Source organism: Lissotriton helveticus, chromosome 6, assembly GCF_964261635.1.
Source record: "Lissotriton helveticus chromosome 6, aLisHel1.1, whole genome shotgun sequence".
Taxonomy (NCBI): domain Eukaryota; kingdom Metazoa; phylum Chordata; class Amphibia; order Caudata; family Salamandridae; genus Lissotriton; species Lissotriton helveticus.
Window position 1 is genome coordinate 1,054,084,226 of NC_136067.1, and position 21,900 is coordinate 1,054,106,125.

Genomic DNA, 21,900 nt, shown 5'->3' on the forward strand with positions numbered 1-21,900 from the left:
GCAGTTATTACATTAATGGATGGCATAACATAGGTAGCTGCTTATTCAGTATAACCACAGAGCTTCATACATTCCGTCCTATTATGCTCAGGTGCTGAATTCAGACTATAAGACTTTCATGGAAATATCAGCTCTAAGAGTAGAAGAAGTTGCACAGCAGTGTAATGGTTGCACCCACACACAGAGCCACCCACACACCGAGCCACCCACACACAGAGCCACCCACACACAGAGCCACCCACACACAGCGCCACCCACACACAGCGCCACCCACACACAGCGCCACCCACACACAGCACCACCCACACACAGCGCCACCCACACACAGAGCCACCCACACACAGCCACCTACAAAAAAAGCTAGCCACACAGACAGAGCCCCATACCAACTAGCATGCTTCTCACAATAAATGCAGGGCCTACTGTCTCTACCGTGATTTTTCATAATAAACATATCAACCCATTAACCTTGAACATTAGCTTGACACCATAGCTGTTGTAGTGCAAATAAGCTTCCCGCAAGGCAAAAAGTTGAATAAATGCACACTGTCAGTGGAAGCACAAAACTCTTGCCTGAGCAGAATTGCAGGCATGTATAAAGTCAGGTGGTAACCAAAACCAGTGATGTTTACTGCCAAGCTCGCCAATCATGAGAACCCCACCCGAGCCGCTGTTGTAGAAAAACAATGCATATGGGAGTAGAGTTCATAGGACAATCCCAGAAGACAGACAGCGCCAGAATCTCTTTTGGAACTCCTAGAAACCAGTAAACCAGGGACAACCCATGTCACGATTATCCATCACCTACAGAACTTCCACAAAAGACAAATTTGAAGGCACTTGTCAAACAACCTTCGCTGCCTTAGGTTGGTAATGCGGTGTGATCAAGCAAGTCAGCACTCTCGTCTTTAGAACGAGTCTAATGGAGTCCACAGCGCATGTGTGAGATCCGAGCGCCAAGTGGCACATCTACATTTGTGTTTGGTCAAATTCTTCTCTCCTAAATTCTCCACAAAGAAAACGGAGAAACGAATGTTATTCATGCAAAATGCACAAGGCAAATATCTTGCCTGAAAACTGAAAACAAGGGCATACCTTTCATACAAAATAAAGAGATACCAGCAGCTACACAAGGGGCCCTCAGTGCGGAAGCTCAACTGCACAGGTTGCATCAGGGGGAACTCTCTTCCTACATAGGGGGCACAGACAGGTGCTGCGCGCACATACACCACAAAGCACCGTCGTCCGAACCTGCGCCCCCTGCGACGATAACACACAGCTCTGCAATTTCTAGCAAATAGACGTAATAAATCAATATCACACTGTTTAATTTCCGACAACCTGAATGACAGGATGTATGTTAAAAAGATGAGGTTTTGTAATAAGCTCAGAATCTGAACACCCTTCAAATTCCACTTGATTAACACCACCAAAACCGGGGGTGTAGCGTGGGCTCTTAGGGTACATTCAATGTGTTTCGATTCTTCACAGTGCAAGTGCAAAAAAATACAGATTTCAAATTTTGCTAACATAACAGCTTGGAGAACAGATACGTTTGAATTGGTTAATTAATAGAGCTAGTTCGTCGGTCGTGACTAATCACCTCAATGTGTGCCATGAATGAATGAAGGAAAAACACAGGTAGACAGTATGAACGTGGGAAAAACACAGTCACTCTACAGTTTTACCGCGGTCAGCTGAACTTCCCTGTGGAGAAGATACCAGAAAGCTCGCTGGAATATTAAAAGCAGGGTCCCCCCAGGAACGGCGGCATCTGGCACTGAAAGCTTCACTTTCAAGCACGCTAAAAAAAAACGCACCGAGCCAAAGAAACACGTTCAACGCCCCTACTTCCTCAAAGTGTTCATCAAAGATGTAAACAGCACAGACAACTACTAACACGTTGTTATAATCAACTGACTGGCAGGAGACTGTTACCATTTCCTGTGTAACAAGCCACAGTTAGTGCAGACCGCAGAGCGACAAGGCCACGTTATGCGCTTCCTGTGCCATGATTTTATGCTGCTTGGTAGTCTCGTCTTACACAGGCACTATCTTACTATCGGCGGCTGGTGAGCCACTATGACGTTGGCACTGCAGTGATAAACGCCCAGAGCTGTTTACGGTAAAAGCAAAGTTTTCAGTAGCTCTCCAGCTAAGATGAACAAACCCAGGCAGGCAGTGTCTGACTGCGGAGAGAGGGGAGCTGCCTTGCCCTGGGTGTGGAAGTGGCTGGCTTCACAAGTCACATCAACTTTACAAATAACATACCGGACTTAGAACAACTACCTCAGGGGAAGCTCAGCAAACCAGTAAATGTAATAAGATCAATTGACAAGAGCAAGGGGATCCCAAATGTCATATTGTGCTTCCTGTCAGTGTCACGCGCAGGGCAGCTGCACCCCCGCTTACGTTATCTGCTTGTAAACTACAGTTCTGTGGAGGACAATTAAGCTGCTGAATGTATTTTTCTTTTCAAAACTACTATGGAGAGGGTGGTTGTATTGGAGAGAGGGGTGCTGTCGCCAGTACGTCAGACTTGGCTTTGATAGCACTCCACAGTTTTATGAGGTAAACATTGAGGGGGAGCCAGGCATTTGGCCGAAAGCTGCAGGGACTTCACCAACTATTAAAACGATCAGGGATTTACTCCTCATAGATGGATAAAAAGTCAGTTTAGTTGTGAAGGAAGTTTAGTACAGGCACCGCAACTGCATTTTAGATCTCTTGCATGTTTTAAAGCATATCGTAATACCACGTGCATTCAAACAAACACTCTACAGCAGGTTTAATTCAGGACCGGCAATCCGCCCCTTTAAGGGCAAAATAATTCACAAACAAGACTTTAGTGCGTGCTCTTGTGTGAACACCATGCACAAATCAGATCGATGTAAAATGAATGAAGCACAAAACAAATTCGGGTCTCGGCAAACAACAGGTACAACTCTGCACAGCACACTACCGCTTTTAACACTCCCGATCTAGTCCACGGGTCCGGCCAGGGTGATGGGCATGATTACAGGAGGAAGGGCCGAGGAGGAGAAACGGAGTGTAGGCAGCAAGTTTAGCCAGGGCCTGTAGGCCTCACTCAGGCAGGCCCTGGGCACTGGCGGCTACACGCGGCGACACACTGACAAACAATCACCGCCCTCCCCACGTGATGAGTGATTCAGTGAATGATGACAGTGAGACTGACTGAGAGTACTAACTTTACTTACGTGACGGTCCAACAACGACGAACAGAGTGAGTCAAGTGAAGTGACGGTCTGCTGCCTGGCCTGCATCGGGGAAACGTCACGGCGCGCACGTCATTGCATGGCCAATCACTGAATGGCTTCATATGCTGAAGTCACAGTGATTGGCCATGACTGGTAAGAGTGCTGAGCCTGCCCAGTCCAGCCAATCCTGGCGCTGCATAAGCGCCAGGATTGGCTAGGGGGTCACACACACTACTCGCCCTGGCGCCTTCTCAACGACGGGGCCCAGCCAGCGACACACCCCCTGGCCCCTTCGGTCCTCTCACTCAACTTGGCTGCTAACGCGCATGCGCGGGCAAGTTTCCGCCCGACATTATGATGCGCAGCAGAGTCACTGACACTGATGGTAATTGTAACCCAGCCCCAGCCCCACCCCCTGCGCACTCTCTCTGCAGCCGCAGCCGGTGCGTCCAACAGGCTTAGTGGGGCTATGCCCCCATGCCCCAATGGACGCACCGCTGCTGGTGATCATATGCAGTTTTTGATCACTGGGGTCGGGTTGATCTTGGACGTGGTCAAGAAACGTCAAATTTAGTAAAATGTCTTGCTCATATTAACCAAAGGAATATAAATATCAAACAGAGAAATAATTTACTTTATTTTCTAAAACACAAAGCCTACAACCATAAAGACTAATCTTTAGTTTCCAAATCATTTTGCACTTAGAGCCTGAGTACTATTTACCGGTCACAATTTCCGACGTAAAGAATTTTATAAACCGTCTTGGTATTAAAAAGTTAGTTTGTAAAATTACAATGTCGAGTGGCTTGTAATCTGAACTACCGCATTAATTTAAATGAGGTAGGTCGCAAATTGTGACTCACTCTGATTAGGGGACATCACAGGGAGGTGGCGTGCTATGGTCAGCAGACCACCATATCAGTGATTTAAAAAAAAAGAAACTATAGTGCAATTAAAAAAAAAAAAATAATAACAAAAAAAAGGATTTACTTTTTTTCCAGTTTGAGAGTTGCCAGTGGTCTCCCCGACCCCTGAAACTACCCGGCAAACTTATTTTAAAATTCACAAAGGGGAGGGCGTTCTAAGGGGCTTCTTTCCCTTTTGCAAATAGATTGACACACCTACTTGGGATTCTATCACTTTTCAATATTTGCGACCTGATTTCAATCCCAAAACAGATACATTGCACACTGAATCAGCATTTGGAAGGGATGCTTACAACACATCCCTTTGAAAATACAAAATCGATATGAGGTAGTAATCGCATATTAGAAGTCAGTAGTAGTTTACAGATTCCTAAAATGGGCTAGTACAAATTCCGAATCACAAACTCAGAATTGGAGAACTTGCACTGTAAAAATGATTTGTACATGTGGCCATTAGTTTCAAATGGTATTTATATGACACAAGAAAGTGTCAATGTCACTACCCAGTGTAACATGGTTAAATCATCGCCAAACATCAATTTAAGGTAAAAGGTAAGAGAAACTTCATTGGCGCACCTCATCCATCAACCACCAGCAGCAACTGTCGCACTGGCACTTGAATCGTATTCTCATTCTGTATTCTATTTTCTAAGTGACATCACATTGCTGAAAGCTGCTGCTTGTCCAGCTAGATATCACACCCAGCACCAACCACGACTGATCTCTACCCCCTACCTTTAAAAAAATACAACAACCGAAGCAGCAATTGTTGAAGAGAACATTGCCTGCTGGGTCCTAAACGAGAAGGTATTAGATAACCTAATTTCAGAAAACGCTGAACTAGTCTTGAAGGTCATCATTTATTAAAAAGCTCTGTGATGTATTCCTATAGGTTCTGAATCGATCCCCCTATTCCTGACCCTATTCTGGTTAACAAACCAACAAGTTAACTAGCAGTCAGCCCATGAGGCAGCAAACCCCCATGATGCAGATACCGTTATCTGACAAAGCCACACTACGGCACAGGAACGTGTTATCTGATTAGGTCATAACGCTTGCGATCTAATTAGACAAGCGATATTCCTCCAGCCCCTGATAAGGCATACGGAGTTCTCATAACAAATCAAACCTATGACAACCTGGGAAAAACCCTGCGGCCATTGTTTTGATTTCACCGAGAACTTCAGCAAAAGAATGTGCTAACGACCAAGTCGTATGACATCCTTATTGACGTATCTATGTCCATCCTTACGTCAATCTCGGCACCTTAAAGGTATAAATATTACCGATATTGCCCTATGCAAACACACGCGGTGGTGACGAGACAGAGCAGCCATACTTGCCGAAGCCCAGAGCAGAGCAGACCCCGCTGGCGCAGCCCCGCCTTCCTGACGCGCTGAGAACGAGACGCGCTGCTTTCTCCTGCCGAGAGATCCAGCACCGGCGCTTCCGGGTAGCCCTCGCAGGCAGCCTGGAATATCGAGACCAGAGAGAGAGATACCATCCCTCATTCATCCTAAACTTCCAGGTACAGAACTGAATAACCCCTCGCAGAGAATTCTTTAGTCAGTCACTTGGCAAAAACAAACTTAACTTAAACTGTAACTTTCTATTCCCGCCCACGCATTAGACTTAGGTCAGGTACACGGGGTAGGCGTATTTAGAAACACCAGTTGAGTACGTTTAGTCAAATGTATATATGTATGTAATCTAATTTAATCATTTTAAACCTTCATATGGCTTAGAAACCATATCAATGTTTTTACAGTATTATTTTATACTTCTGCTTTTAATGTATGCACTTTACTTAACTATAAGTATTGCAATAATATCGATCCATTTCTCTTGTATGAGAAAAGAGACTGATCAATAAATAACATCTTTTATTGAACACGCCCGTCTCTTCCTTTTCTCTACAATCTGATGAGACTAAGAATGCACGTACTGACTGAGTAAAATAAATTGCCTTTTGTTCACACGACTCTCGAGATACACTCTTGATTAGGGGAGAGCAAAGTTGTCATGTTCTATGGTTGTCAGAAACTAAATCCCTTCTTGTCTAATCAGGGGAGTTAATTCTTTCCTGAACATTCGAGAAAGTTTCTAGTGAACTCTGAGCTAAGCTGGCAAACCCAAAACTTTAAGTCTAATATTGACAGTAGTAGACCTAGTTAACGTCTGGTCTAGGCCTATACTATTGAAGGTATTATTCCAATGCGCAGAGCCTATTGGGATGATAAGAACTACACTACATGGCGCCTAACGTGTTTGGAAAGGGCGATAAAACTAACGTAAGACATTTAGAGTAACTCAGTCGTGCTTTCTCACTCAGACCCCTTTTTCCCATTATACTCCAAAGACGTCTGGAGTGGGTGAAAGGTAATATCCTCCAAAACCTCGCAGGAGGGAACTCCTATGTATGGTTCTTGGTTTAGTCAACGTTGAAGGATACACCGTTCCAAAAATATTGTGCATCTAATCTTTGTTTCCATAAGAAACCTGATCTGCAAACAAACAAAATAACCTTCCTGTCGGTAAAATGGACAGTGATGATGAAAGAGAGGCAGTTAGAATAGCAACTGAACTCGCAGCAGCTGATGCTACTATGCAGGAAGCAGACCCGGATATAATACTCATCCCGGTCATCAAAAGAAAATCTATAACCTTAAAACTTATAGAAAATGGACTGACACCTAGAGGTGGCACAGTCATATTCGTAATTGAGGCACACGAATATCGGCAGACAGAGGTATACTATTCATGGATAAATTTTCCAGCAGCAAATGCTGTAACAAAGTACTTCCACTATTACAAGATAGAGGAACCTCCTGATATTTACACTCCTTTCGAGGAGGTGGAAGTACCACTCAAATTTCAAGAGCATTTGCTCTTATTTGATGGCGCCCTAAAACATAATAATCACATCACCAGGCTCGGTCCTTTAGGTAGACCAGGAGCAACGTGGCCGGTCCTAGCCGGATACACACCACATCCAGACATCGACGGGATGTCTGCAGCAGAGCTTTTAACACAGCTAAAACAACTAATAAAAGTACATAGACAATTAGTCCAGTATGTGATGCGGACTTCGACAATTCAACCAGCAATTAAAATTCCACAGCTGACCCCTCACCAGGGGAACACAAACAAAATTACACCACAGAACATACAGTCCTGCCTAGGTAAAGTACCGGCTAAACGGGAACAAATACCATTCTGGTTGGCACAGAAAATCACCCAAATAGAGGCGGTGTTTCCAGACACCACCCCGTTAGAAAAACACAGGATTCTGACTATCTGCCTTCCAATGGGAATCGCACCACACATTGAGGACTGTGACACTTGGGGTACAGTCTTTGCTTCCATTTACACAAAAACGCACGGTGTTCCATCCATTTCGGTAATACCAGATGTGCTAAAACAAATTCAAGACGAATATGGTCCGGAACCCGCTTTAACTCTTGGTATGAAATTACTGAAAGACTTCAAGCAGGTCTCGGCTATATTATTAGCCAACATAAAGGGAGAAGCAGCAAATGTGGCGATCCGCCAGAGGTTAAAAGAAACGGATATAGCAGACCAACCAGCTGAAATTGCCAGAATCATAGAAAAATCCTATGAGGAACTAGGTAGGGATAGTTTAGGTGGAATACCAGTAAAACCAAAACTGATTGAAAGTCCTGAAAAAATATTTTTTAATAATAATTCAACATCACCAAAAAAGAACTGGGATGGAAACAAACAATCCAATCCTAAAGAAAAGATATTCCAGTCCAGAGGAAGGTCTCCCAGGCGAAGAGAAAAATCTCCGAACCAAAGACACAGGTCACCTCAGAGTGACCCCTCTGGGAAAAGATATAACCTTAGAAATAGGGATAATATAAAGAAGCCTGATAGATATCAAGACATTGATACACGTCCCTCTCAATCTTTTCAGACTTCCTCGCAGAAATCGGAAAGAAGAGGACGATCAGAACAAAGAGAAGAGCACGCCAAGTCCAAAGACAAGGAACCTGCTCATCTAAAAAAGAAATTACAATTTCCAAAAAAGAAGGTAGCCAGTATCAAGGTAGTTAACAATGCCGAGAATACTGAGGACACAACTGAAAAACGGAGAATGGGCTCAGACAATGCTAGACAGCGCAGCAGAAGTGAGCATAGCTCGCAAAGTCCTTATGAATCATCTGGAGACAGTGGACACGAATGAATATCTTCAAGTGGAAACTGCAGACACCAGAGTTAGTAAACCTCACAAAATATACGAAATAACATCACGTATAGAGGGGGATAAGACTAGAAAAATAAGGGGACTATTTTGGGACAATCTCTCCAAGGGTTATGACATGCTTCTAGCTGAAAAAGACTGGCCACCAGAGTTTGTCAGGGACTGCCCTCATGGCGAAGAAATAATTATGCCTGCCTTCTCAAATCATATCCCAATTCATGAAAAATACACACTTGCTAGAAAGTGGGCAGTAGCTCAAGCTCCTGCTTTATATAAAAATCACGTAGGATGGGATGAGGACTCTCCTCCTCACAAAATCCAGTTAAAATCACAACCTACTGCACAAAGGCAGTACCCAATTAAGCAAGAAGCTAAAAAACAGGTAAAAGAAATCCTAGATCAGCTAGAATACCAGGGGGTGATTGAAACTTGCACCTCACAAATGAACAACCCTTTGTTTCCGGTCTCCAAACCAGAGAATTCATACCGTCTAGTTTTGGATTACCGACACCTTAACTCATGTTGCAAAACTTTTGCAGTGCAAAATTCGCATAGTGCTGCACTAATGAATAACATAGTACGCAAAAAATACAAAACAACATTAGACATTTCTAATGGATTCTTTTGTCAAAATATAGCACCAGAGAGCAGATATTTGTCTGCGTTCTCAATAAATGGCACTCAAAAACAATTCTGTCGGTTAGCCCAGGGGTACAAGAACAGCCCGGGAGTATTCTCAGCGAGAGTAACAGAATTACTACAAATATATGATGATGAAGCATTATCTTATGTCGATGACATTTATTTAACAGATGATGACTTGGATACTCACTTGAAAAGAGTGAACACCATAATACTTGGGTTCGCAGCAGAGGGTTACAAATTCAACTTTAAAAAATCCAGAATTGCCCATCTGACAGTCCTGTTCCTAGGATATGAATTATCAAGTGAAGGCAAAAGCCTGGCTGACAATTTCCTAGAGAAATGTGCCGTACTCCAAGCACCTAGAACACTAAAAAACCTACAGTCAATTCTAGGCTTCCTAAATTTCGGAAGAACATACATTGCAAATTACGCAGAAAGGGTCAAACCCCTTTATGATCTAATTAAACCAGATTTCAAAAGAACCAATTGGACTCAAATACACACAGAAATTCTGAGATCCTTACAAACAGACATGCTAATTAAAACAAAATTAGAAACACGTGATAACACACGCAATCTTGTGATTCGAGTCATCCCAGGGAGATGCGGATTCACATACCTGACCTCTAATGAGGGAGAAAAGGTACCAATTGCATTTAAATCACACTTGTACACAGAAGCTGAAAAGAAGTTCAGCAGTACAGAAAAAATTGTTCATGCAGTTCAAACCGCAATAGCTAGAGAAAAAGATAAAGCTGACGGTAGACATATCATAGTCAGAACAGCAGAACCAGCCTTTGAGGCATTAACAACACCATGTAATTTGCCAACAACAGCATTGAATCCAAAGTGGATACAATGGGTGAATTCAATCACAACGGACAAAGTATACTATTACCTTGATCCAGAACTAGAAGAGTTGAAAAATCTAGAATTGAAAGAATATTCCCTCTGCCAATCGACATTCTGCCTTTACGACATTACGCCTGTGTAATTTATACAGACGGACATGCTCAAACCCCCGTTTGGGGAGAACAAGCATACAACCCCACATGTGGGATTACAAAAGAAGTGTGGCGCGGAGGTAAACTAAGATCTCTATTAACAAAAACACACTCAGTAGAAACTAATTCAGAACAACAGACTGAAATAATAGCATTGAAAATGGCGCTAGATAATGCGGATCGCGAATTCCCGACACTTATAGTGTCTGATTCATATTACTGCGTCAAATCATACAACAAGGATTTGCAGACATGGATTCAAAACGGTTACAAAGATGACAATGATGCACCAATAAAGCAGAAATTGGTCTGGGAACAAATAGCTCTTTTACAAAAAGAACTACCAAAGACTCACGTGACACATTCACTGAGTCATCAACGTGATGGCGTTCACGTTGCAGGGAATTCATTGGCTGAAACAGCCACAGCGGCAGCCACTAAATCGGCTCCCGTAGTTCGAGAAAAGCGTACATTAAAATACATTGACGGTGAAACAGTGCTGGCGGTGAAAACGTCATCAAAAGCCGACTGCTCAGCGCTACCGATCAACTATCCACTCAATTATACATACATAATCGATGCAAACTCCGTCCCTTTTGCTCGAATCCCTGGAGTGGGGGATAGAGTGATTCCAAACATGGACAGGAGAAACTTGTTAATCGCAGACGCACATATGGGCAGGGGCCTCAGACACCTCAAACTAAAAGATTCTCTGGAAGAATTACAATCAAGGTACTGGTGGCCAGGCATGAGCCTGCACCACACCATGTTTGTAAAAAACTGCCCAAACTGCAACAGAAACCGCAGTGGGGAGAGAAACAGTGTAATACCTCGTTGTTTCACTCCAGGAAAAATCAGGAGTAAAAAGCAAGGCTTGCGATTAACATATACGGGCTAGTTTCCACTTATAATGTAGATCACCAGCACTCTGCTGACGTCTGGACTGTTATACAAAGATTTGCGAGTCTAAATGGCATATACGCTAAGAGCATGCTACGTTTGACCACTGTTTTCACTCTAGCCCTCCAGCCTGAGGGGAAACATGGCCAAATGAGCATAGCACAGCGGGAATCTTCTCACTTCCTTCCTGAGGGATACGGGATGGTGTAAAGAAAAAACCAAGGCATAAAGCAATCTATAACGGAAAGGATATTAGGTTCGGGAGCTGGGTGGGTCAAACATCTAATAAGTGTCCAACGTAGTCTAAATAACTTGCCAAGAAATTCTCTGAAGGGATTCAGTCCGTACGAATTATTATTTGGAACTAGGATGTTGATCTCTGACCTTGATAGTCAGACACTTCAGTGGTGAAAGAAAAAAGCTTTGATATCAAAGACCGTTTGGCTATTTTGCAGGACTTAAACACTACAAGAAAAGACCTGAGCAACATAAAGTTGGAACAGCAGCCAACAACCACTGAAGAACCACCACCTGTCCCAGCAAGACCTGTCTGGATTCCAAAAGTCGGGGATCTAGTCAGAGAAAAGATCGCGGTAAAGAAGGAATTTGGGCCTTCTTACAGAAAAGCAGTTCCTGTCTTGTCTATCAACGGGACAAGATCAGTTGTACTACCGCCGCTTGCTGGTAAAAAGGAGAACCGAGTTGTATCCATCGACCTGGTAAAACCACAATCATGTGGCCGATAACAAACAGTAGGCCAAGTGGACTCCCGATAAGTAGCAGAACACCAAGGTTTGCTACCAGTACAGAGGTCCTAACTAAGAGGCTCATCACATTCGAAACGCCTACAGAAGAACAACAAGGACTATGCAACTATGCAATGGAACTTAGACCTCTGAAAACCCAAATAAAAACTTTTAGCAGAGACACACCATCTACAATGAAGTACCAAGCGAAAATGCAAGAAACAGTAATCCTGAACCAATTGGAACAATTGACAGAACTGCATCCGGCTACTTCATAAACTTCGATGATTCCTCTGAAGGTTTCAGTGAATCAAAGACACAGCCATCATCAAAAACCTTTAAAGATAAAGCTAAAGAACTTTTGAAACAACTGAAAGAAACATATCTGATTTCTCCATGGATTGAATTTTGGGTGGGTTTTGGTGCATTTATCCTCATACTTTGGCTCATCATGATACTAACTTTGGGACGCTTCATTGAGGGAAAATGTGCTAAAATGGACACAGCAAGTCAGAAAATCAACTTGATCCTCAAGCCACACACATCTTCACACGTCGAGAAAAGAGAACTTTCTTCAGTCAACTTCACAGCCAATCCTATACCGGGTGGGGTAGCATGGGACAACACTGACTACGAAATCTGCGGTCCGGTTGAAATCCTGAAATATCCACACCAAATTAAGATCTCTTTGAGTGACTTTGTAAAACCAAACTCATTTGCTGATGATTGGGACTTCGAAAGCATTAATAATATGATGTCTGACTTAGTAATGTCTGCTAAATTTACCAAACATGATTATTTGCAGGGTTCTACAAATTATGATAGTATGTATTGCTACAACCACTATGGTAACCATTTTTTACATAAATCTGCACAACCTAGAAATGTTTTAAATTATAATCAATGGGAACATTGTGCAACCCCTCCAAAAGGAAGCTCAAGAACCGTTTACGACAAATATTCATATTTTTCAGGTTTTAACACAAGTAATGCTGAAACATTTTATTTCAAATTGTCAAATAAGACAGGGACAAAGACCATGATAACAAACACAAAATTGATATATTCAGACTCATTCTTCGAACAAATGAATACTTTTGGTTTTGATTATTGGGACAAAAATGTTGAATTGAAAAGTGTTTGGGGTACAAAAGAATGGCAAGTACAGGGTATAGAATCTTTGTTTAGAGCCTGCATGATCCCAGAACAAATTATATTTTTAAATGACACTGTTCAACAAACCACCTGTCTTGGCTTAGCCAAAATCAAAGACTTAAATAAACCGTCTATTCCAAAACCAACAATGAACAGCAATAGCTCTACAGATGAAGAGATAGACGTAAACTATGTATTAAACCAAACCAGAACACATCCAGATTGGAAACAGTGGTTGATCTGGCCCACAGATACTAATAACTGTCAAGACAGATTCCTGAACAAATCACAGGGGTTCAAAATGACCAGGCCAGACCCTAGATATCCTCAAAGACAACACCCGGGGATAATAACCACCTACAGTGTGGGCAAATTATGCCTTCAATGGCTACAAACTTCCACACTGGCAGAAATTAAGCAACACCTAACTTTACTTACTGATGGTGCTGACTTGCGTGATTTCACTATGGGACCACGCAAACAGCGTCAAAAGCGTTTCATAGCAGCCTCTGTATATGCAGCATACAATGAGGCCTGGAAGGTTACTCAAATTGAAACAGCAGAGAGAATACGGGAAATTGACCGTATTAATTTGGAAAAATCACTTTCTGTAGTGGACAATGGGTTAATGACTCTGTCCTCCAGAATTTTTTCTTTGGACAGCATTGTGTCTTCAGCAATCGACATATTATCGCAGGACTTACTGTTGTTACAACACGGTCAGTCTCAATTGCGTTCTATTGTACAGCTTGGCTGGACGTTACAAAATCTGCGTTCAGGCTATGTGCCTTGGCGTTTAATCAACACAACGTCACTATTCCAAATCTTTAACCTTACTGATAGACAAATCAGTATGGCACAAAAGGGTGCTGATTATACAATCCTGAGCATTGAGAAACTTGAGAGATTACCAGTGACAATGTCAGAACGACCTGTCAGTGAATGGATAATACATGGGATAATTAATATTCCAATTTCAACCTTCAGGTTTCAATACTGCCAAAAATATATACAGGCTGGCATGTACGAAAAATTGGGAAAGGGGTACATTAAAACAACATGGAACCTGCCCTATTCACATGCATGTGTCAGTAATAAAGGACAGAAAGTGTTTCTTAGTGGCAATAATTGTGCGATGTCACTAAGCGGCACACTTCTGTGTAACGGAATTAGTTTGCACGGAGCCTGTGAAGGGAACTCAAATAACCTTTCATGTCACCAGCTAGGCGCACCTGCAACAGAGATAGAACCATTCTTTCAAAGACTCTATAATGGGAGTTACATTCTAATTGTAGACCGCAGATGTTGTAGTCTTATGCCCGGGACTCCTTATCTCGTAACTACGACTGCGAAGGTCAAGTGCTGTGGACGCTTATTGTTCCCCAGCTCCTTTCCAGACAGGGAGGCAAGGGCATGGCCCAAATTGAAAATTACTTCTATTCGAATAGACACTTTAAGCAGAATGAAAACAGTGCTTCTTCAGACGCCTACCAGGCTCACGTCATCAAAAGAAACGTATGATCTACAAGTCGCAAGGACGACTGCAGAGATACATTCTTTGTTATCAACTAATTCCCCCATACATTTCGCAGAAATCCTAAACGAAATCTTAAATATTTCTGATACCACTGGGGTCTCAAAGGTATTTAAGACAGTATTTTCGATGGCATTAACACCATTCAAAGCCATACTGGGTATTTTTCCAGATTTCGTCCATTCGATTTTTGGCGGACTTCCCCTCATTTTAGGACTGATTGCAGGAATCCTATTCCTAGTCCTTATTTTTCGTTATGGCAAACCATGTCACAGACAAAAACACCTGCGACAAGGCTAGAAACAATCCTAGCCATTGGATACCGGGACCGGATAACAAAAATCCTGGGACTATCCCGGCTTAGAGACCTGAACATGACTTGGTTTCTATCATTTCGACCTATGTGGCAAAGATGTGTTTTACCTGTATTAAGGTGCCTGCTATGCGGAGAAGAATGCGTGTTAGACACCTGTCTGACGCTACAATCGGATGCGCCAATGGATGCAGAAACATTGTTGAGTCCAACAAAGGCTCATGCTTTGTGTTGCCCTCAACGGCTACCAATCCTGATGACGGCATTCGTGGAAGCTTCACCACTACGATTAAGGGGTAGTGAAGTTCAAGATGAAAGCAGCATCGATCAGGTACGACCTTCTGTCAGCAATCCAAATCAGAACGTCAATGGAGACAATCATGCGACCGAATGCATGGTTACACCTTTTTCCGAGTTAGTGGAACTTTCCCAGGAAGCTGTTGACAGCTTTTTCGAAAGCCTAAATGATATGATGTTCTCACCAGAGCAGAAATAGAGACTTTTGAGCAAGCTCGTACACGGCGTTCCCTGAATTTGGCCTTCAACTTTAATAATAGAGTCACATGAACAATTTTCGCTCCAGTTCATGGACAGCAATTTTTCAGCAGCCCCAAAATATTTTTACATATTTTTTCGGGACACTTATCTTCTGCTTAAAGTAAGAAACTATTCTTAAAGAACTAAGATTTCTATTTTTAGATAGCTTATAGATATTAGCTGCCCGCTGGTATGTTCATAAATATTTTATTCTGTGATGGAATGGTCTCAAACCTTTTTTCTGTATTAAGAGCCATTTCATGTGTAAATTCTCATATACCAAATAGCAATAATGTATACAAATGCGTAATTACTTTAGCATTATTCTACAGCTTGAGTGCATACAATACATGTGACTGCTTTTTTCCGTATATTTGATAATTTCAAAATGCATTTATGTATTTTGGGGTGGTAAGGTATACACAATACCCTATAGTATGTTGTACTATGTTTTACTATGCCTAGATTAGTAAATATGTCCATAGTTAGCGTGGAGTGGGTGTGATGTATCCCTATAGGTTCTGAATCGATCCCCCTATTCCTGACCCTATTCTGGTTAACAAACCAACAAGTTAACTAGCAGTCAGCCCATGAGGCAGCAAACCCCCATGATGCAGATACCGTTATCTGACAAAGCCACACTACGGCACAGGAACGTGTTATCTGATTAGGTCATAACGCTTGCGATCTAATTAGACAAGCGATATTCCTCCAGCCCCTGATAAGGCATACGGAGTTCTCATAACAAATCAAACCTATGACAACCTGGGAAAAACCCTGCGGCCATTGTTTTGATTTCACCGAGAACTTCAGCAAAAGAATGTGCTAACGACCAAGTCGTATGACATCCTTATTGACGTATCTATGTCCATCCTTACGTCAATCTCGGCACCTTAAAGGTATAAATATTACCGATAATGCCCTATGCAAACACACGCGGTGGTGACGAGACGGAGCAGCCATACTTGCCGAAGCCCAGAGCAGAGCAGACCCCGCTGGCGCAGCCCCGCCTTCCTGACGCGCTGAGAACGAGACGCGCTGCTTTCTCCTGCCGAGAGATCCAGCACCGGCGCTTCCGGGTAGCCCTCGCAGGCAGCTTGGAATATCGAGACCAGAGAGAGAGATACCATCCCTCATTCATCCTAAACTTCCAGGTACAGAACTGAATAACCCCTCGCAGAGAATTCTTTAGTCAGTCACTTGGCAAAAACAAACTTAACTTAAACTGTAACTTTCTATTCCCGCCCACGCATTAGACTTAGGTCAGGTACACGGGGTAGGCGTATTTAGAAACACCAGTTGAGTACGTTTAGTCAAATGTATATATGTATGTAATCTAATTTAATCATTTTAAACCTTCATATGGCTTAGAAACCATATCAATGTTTTTACAGTAATATTTTATACTTCTGCTTTTAATGTATGCACTTTACTTAACTATAAGTATTGCAATAATATCGATCCATTTCTCTTGTATGAGAAAAGAGACTGATCAATAAATAACATCTTTTATTGAACACGCCCGTCTCTTCCTTTTCTCTACAATCTGATGAGACTAAGAATGCACGTACTGACTGAGTAAAATAAATTGCCTTTTGTTCACACGACTCTCGAGATACACTCTTGATTAGGGGAGAGCAAAGTTGTCATGTTCTATGGTTGTCAGAAACTAAATCCCTTCTTGTCTAATCAGGGGAGTTAATTCTTTCCTGAACATTCGAGAAAGTTTCTAGTGAACTCTGAGCTAAGCTGGCAAACCCAAAACTTTAAGTCTAATATTGACAGTAGTAGACCTAGTTAACGTCTGGTCTAGGCCTATACTATTGAAGGTATTATTCCAATGCGCAGAGCCTATTGGGATGATAGGAACTACACTACAGCTCATCTTGACATTATTTATATATTTTTGTATTAACCATTAGATACATTGTAAGGCCTGTACAGAGAGATGGAGCACACTTAAATATCGGATTCCAGAGGATGTCAGTGTAGGTACCAAATGAAAATAATCAATGCATTACATGAATTCCTCTGATGTTATTAACTTAATTGGGTAACATTTCCCATAGATTATGACCACTAGGGTATACCTGATAGACCAGAGATTCTACCTCGTTACTCACAGCACTTTCTGGAAAAGTATCACTTTCTCCTTGCCCAGCTAGTCAAGCTGATCTGCTTCAGAGCCAGCATAGGCAGAACCTGCTGCAGCACCACAGGTGAACAGGGGTTTGGAGGAGTGTTTGAGGGACAAAGAAATGCTGACACATAGACAGAATGATTTGACGACCTTCCGAAGTCTTCTAAAAGCATCAAGGATGTTTTCACGTACAGGGATGCCCTTCTTTGTCACCTTAGGGAGGAAATATTTGTACGTGTGCAACTCTTTAGAGTTCTGCACCTTTGAGATTCTAATGGTCATGACCTAGATAGCACCTCAAGATTGCCATCAGAAGGTGGGTGATTTTAAATGATCACTTTTGAACAGAATTATTTAGTCCCGGTAGTCAGCGTGCCATGAAAGAACAGGTCACTAACAATGAAGCAAAAAAAAAGCCACTTACATTTTCACGCCAATCCTCTTAATCAACTCCAAAAACATCAGACGTCTATGCAACCATTCGTCTTCTAGTAATAACTTACTCAACAAAGTCTTAAGGCAGACATCTTTAGCAAATGTTGTCTTGTAAATCAACACTTCAAAGAAGGAACTGCTACAGCTGCCCTCAATCAAGCCATCATCACCCAACAGATCAAGAAACTTTCCTTTAGCTAACCTGTACTTAACTACAGTCCCATAAATTACCTCCGCACTGTACAAAAAGTAGTTAAGAAAACTATAGTCATAAACTCACAGGCTACCTCAACAGACACTACCATATTCAGACACTGAAGTTCAGCTTCTCCATACAGTGTTTCACAAAAGCATCCCATTATATCTTGGATGATAAGCTCAATCCACTGATGAATGGAAGGCCTGTTATGTTATGTTACAAGAATTTGTAACTAGACCTTCGGGTCTAGTTGGGCTATAAAAAACGCCCAACAAAATAAAGTCCAAAAGTGTTGCCTCCAACAGTGATTGAGACAGATTGGGTGCATCTTAAGTAAAGATACTGACAAAAAGGAAGAGCTTATAATAGGATGTGCAAAGAAAATGTATAATGGGTTGCCACCTACCTGCCTGACCGTGGTGGCAGTGTTCTTTATATTGATTATAATCCTCTGAGACATACATGCAATGCTGCCATTTATAAATGGAGATTATATGGCAATATGCCTTTTATTTGTTATATTTCCTCAGCTGCCATGCATTTATCATTTCACCTGATATCTTACTGTAGTGCAATTGATACTTCATTGTATTGTACCGTATTCCATTATATTGTAGCACTTCTATAGTGCTTTTCTATGCCCTGGTGGTGGCCCAAAGTACCTGTTGGTCGAGTAGTTGCTACTTCATTTGCTGTATCTGTTAGAATGAGGTGTTGGTTGCAGTGTTAACTATAGGTTTGATCTGTTTTTGCTTTCTATATTGGGTTATCAATACATGCACTATGTCTCTGCATTTGCGTTTGTCACCCATAATTGGCTGACATCGTTCAATCATCTGCTGCAATCATGAACAAGTGTACCGTACCTAGATATGTTGCTACATTTTACACATCAGTCATATAATATGGATAATGTTTTATCTTGATACAGCTTGATTGGATACGTATCTGCAGGAATGCCAATCTGATTATATGGTTCACAGTTACTTGATCAACACATTGCAAACTGTTGCTCAAATCTCTAAAGATGATCAAACTGTATCTACAAACCTTGAGACTGGGTGTATACATTTATACACTTGCAAAGCAATAACAATCCTGATATGAATTACTTTGGATCATTCTCGAGGCACTATATCCATTTGTAAAATATAAACATTGGTTGTCCAATCATATTGTGAAGAGAACCCCGTGGGCAAGCCGGGACACTAGGGATATCATGCGACAGAGATGCAAACCAAGTGAAGAGGAAAGGGTATGCCTAAACGGCAGAAAAGAATGGGCTTGGAGGGTAATGACTTGGAAGACAGGCAGACATCATGTTGGAAGTAGGAGGAAAAAAGATGCCAAGTTGAAGTCACAGAGATAGTGAGAGATTGGGGTGAATGGGTTCAGATGTACTCAAGCCCAGTGAAGAAGAGAGACAAAGTCACTCAGAGGGGATGGAGAAGGGCAGAGACACAAGGTGCAGATAGGAGCCAGGCAGAAGGAAACAAACTGTTGCACAGGTTGGATGGAGAGGGAAATGTGGAGGGAAGTAATATGTGGCCATGGTGTTGCATATATATTGTTATGCATCTATCTTCCACGTGCACACTGTGCTCGTGGAAGATAGTGTTCTCTTTAAGAATTGTTATGTTTTGCATGGGGGATTTGGATCACAGGGAGAATGTTATTCATTAACTGTTTTGCTCTGACTTGAGAAGCCGCATTAAACCTTCTCTCCTACAAACACATTTCTTGTTACTGTGTTATTTACGGATCTTGACTTCCCTACAATGGCGACGAGGGGTACGAATCCTGCATAATGAGTATATTCATGTGAGACTATTTATTCCATTTTGTTCTCGACCGCAGATATCGAGCGGTGGTGCTACACTATTGGGAATTTATTCGACCGCGTAAATCGAGCGGTGGCGTATTGCTTTATTTTCTTACAACTGTGTTGTTCTATTGCACTTCGTATTTTATTTCCGAAGTGGGATTACAATTTATTTTACTTGAGCTCTGATCGCTCCTGCAGCAGTCTACAGTTTCGCTTTATAGTTGTGCATTTTATAGCACCTGCGGCTGATTTCGTGTATCTAGGGATTGATTCATTTTTTTTTTTTTTTTTTTCTTCACGACATCCTCTGAATGCTGTTGTGTATAATTGAACTTACATTTCTGGAGCATGGCAGACACGGATCAACGGATTCTTTGAGATTCTTCTTTACGAACGTTCACGTAGTTGCTTAGCTGCGTCTTCTCTGTGTCCTGGATTGACACGCTAAGGATTGTGGGAAGGCGATCCATTGTGGTCCCACATCATCACGCTAAGCACGTCGGCAATTATTTTTTGGTTTTTTTTGTTCTTGGTTTCCTTGGTAACGCGTCATCGTTTACCTGTTAAGTTACTGTTATGCTCGTTTTATGGCACACATGAAAGGGGTTTTGGCATTGTTTCTGCCACATTTGCAACAATAATACTGGTGATTCGAATTTACACACAGTCAATGAGTTATTAAGTTATTCTTTTACATTTCTATTTTTTTTCTCATTATTATTTTTTTTTCTTTCTTGGTAAAATGTCTGGTATATTACCCCCTCCTTCATTCTTGACAGTTTCAGGTGAACCTCCCATGTCTTGGGAAGTTTGGGAACCCATGTTTTTAGCATATATAGAAGTCATGGAAGGTGAGGATTGTGAAGCAGAGAGGAAACTTTCACTTTTGAAACACTGTTTGGGTGGTTTTGGACTAAAGAATTTAAATCCCTTCCTGCTTTAATTAACCTGGGTAGAATTAATGTATATCAGTATGCATCTACCCAACTTAACATTTGTTTTGGAAAAAAGAAAAATGTTGTGATGGAAAGGTTTATTTTCTATTCTCGCAAACAGCGTGATGAGGAATCTATTGAAATGAAATGAAATGAAAATTGCACTTGTATAGCGCGTAACTACCCGGAGGCCTCGCAGCGCTTGTGACTGATTGCTTAGCGTGGGCTCAGGGTCGTTCAGCAGGTTTTGGCAAACAAGTGCGTTTTCAGAGCTTTCCTAAAAGACATATAGTTGCTGTTTTCTCGAAGAGAAAGAGGGAGGGAATTCCAAAGTCTAGGCGCAGTATGGGCAAAGGAGCGGCCTCCCCAGCGGGCTTTATTGACTTTAATGGGAGTTGCCAGCTGAAGGGTACAAGAGCGAAGGGGGCGAGATGGAACATAAGGCGTGACCATAGGATGTAGAATTGCGGGACCTACTCGGTGAAAAGATTTGTGTAAGATGCACATGGCCTTGAATTGTACTCTTGCCGCCACTGGGAGCCAGTGAAGTTCCTTCAAGGCGTTCTTCGCTGACTGCCAGCGGGGTAGATTATAAAGTAGGCGAGCGGCACTGTTTTGTGTAACTTGGAGCTTCTGAGTAACGGAAATCGGGACTCCCATATAAAGAGCATTCCCATAATCCAGGCGGGAGAGTATCAGGGCCTGGACCATGACCCTCCTCGCCTGGCATGGGAGCAGAGGGAGCACCTTTCGCAACATCCTCATTAGCCCAAAGCAGGTGGCGGCAGTCTTGGTAGCTTGGACCGAGAAGTCGAGTGCTTTGTCGAGCCAGATCCCGAGGCTCTTTATCTGGGACTTGGGGATGGGGGGCAAGCCCAAACATGGTGGCCAGATGGAAGCAAGGGCAGAAGGGGAGGGGTTGCCCAATAAGATGATGTCTGTCTTCTCCCCATTGAGTTTCAAATAGGAAGATTGCATCCACCTGGCGACAGCCTCTAGGCAGGGGCCTAAGGTGGAGGACGACCCCTCGGGGTGGTCTAAAGAGACCACCAGTTGGGTATCGTCTGCGTAGGTGACAATACGCACACCAAAGGGATGGACTATCCTGTCTAGAGGTTCCATGTAGGCATTAAAAAGGGTGGGGCTTAGGGAGGAGCCCTGGG

General features: G+C 42.4%; 1 protein-coding gene across 2 annotated transcripts in view; it reads right to left on the bottom strand.

Moving 5' to 3' along the window:
- The window catches only part of LOC144763254 (uncharacterized), a 121,467-nt gene that overhangs the window by 47,664 nt on the left and 51,903 nt on the right, over nucleotides 1-21,900 (bottom strand). The window lies entirely within an intron of this gene.